We start from the raw sequence: 1,206 nt of genomic DNA, 5'->3' as shown, positions 1-1,206 counted from the left end.
GCATCCTTTCTAACCATTTGAGAAGCCCTAGTAAGGGAGCTCTATATTCACATTTTTTTATTAGCAATTTATTACTCAATTGATGAATTCAAATTTTAACTACAAGCTAAACTCTAGTAAGCATGTCCTACAAACATATCTACAATGAAAATAGACCAATCTACTCTATCTTTATTGAAAAATAAACCAAAAATGTTAAAATAAAGACCACAAAACCTACATCATGCCATTATCCTGAAAGAAAACATGTAAGAACAAATGGTACAGGAAGATTATGAATTTAGTAATTGAAAGAAAAAAGAAGGCAAAAGATGATGTACCTCTTCATCATCCTCAAAATCTTCTTCATCAGCATCTTGCATCAGGTTATGAAAAAAATTAAAGTAAGTATAAGATGATCATAAATGGTATAAAACAAAACCGGGGGAAGAATCCAAAGGAAATGAAGTTACATTATTGAAATATGTGAGGAGATTGGGCCATAAATCCTCCTTGATAATCTCTGCTACCTGTAGTGTTTATCAAGTGAAAGCTTAGGCCAGGCGCCAGTTCTTTAACAAAATGAGAAAAAAAAGAAGGAAAACCTACATTCACATAGCACATGCATAAAGAGTTTACCTCATCGTGAATTTCATCCATGTCATCTTTCTGCTGAGCATAAGAAAACCAGGTAAAGAAGCTGCATTCATGTGTAATAAATTTAGTATAATATAGAGATGGTGGTTAAGTGAAAGAGGCAAAATTAAATACAAGACAATGTCATAAATGACCCAAGCTTTGCAGTACAACAAATTCCTACCATGTTAGAAGTTATAATGCAGCTTAATAAACTAAAAGAAACATATAAATGCATACTATTTATAATCACAATACATAATAATACATAAAGCATGTGTAATCTTAATTTGTCTGCACTAAAAAAGGAAAACTCTATCTGCTAAGGTTTAGCTCTACATAACAAAAGGAAGATGACTCATGAAATAACTAAGATTCTTATAAGATGCTAAGCTGAAGTTCAATAAAATTATTGAGAAAAAAAATGAAGCGACTACATTACACAACAGAGAAATTAATCTCAGGTTTTATGTGACTAAAGTCCTCAGGCTGGGGAGAAATTTGATTGACAAATATGATAGCAAACCTTTCTTCAGCAAACTGTCGCTTTTTCCTTTCTTCTCATGGTCAACTCCATTTGGAAAGCCCTTG

At 32.1% G+C, this 1,206-nt stretch overlaps 1 long non-coding RNA gene across 1 annotated transcript; it reads right to left on the bottom strand.

The window, feature by feature from the left end:
* Window positions 1–472: 472 nt before the first annotated feature.
* On the bottom strand, window positions 473–1,206 carry LOC120183486. Its single transcript, XR_005521948.1, has 3 exons — window positions 1,142–1,206; window positions 619–679; window positions 473–509 (listed from the first exon to the last, which is right to left on the bottom strand). It is a non-coding gene; the product is annotated as an uncharacterized LOC120183486 (long non-coding RNA).

This window comes from Hibiscus syriacus, unplaced genomic scaffold, assembly GCF_006381635.1.
Source record: "Hibiscus syriacus cultivar Baekdansim isolate YM2019G1 unplaced genomic scaffold, ASM638163v2 tig00112762_pilon, whole genome shotgun sequence".
Classification (NCBI taxonomy): domain Eukaryota; kingdom Viridiplantae; phylum Streptophyta; class Magnoliopsida; order Malvales; family Malvaceae; genus Hibiscus; species Hibiscus syriacus.
Note: the sequence above shows the minus strand (reverse complement) of the source record. Positions and strands in the feature narration are given on the sequence as shown.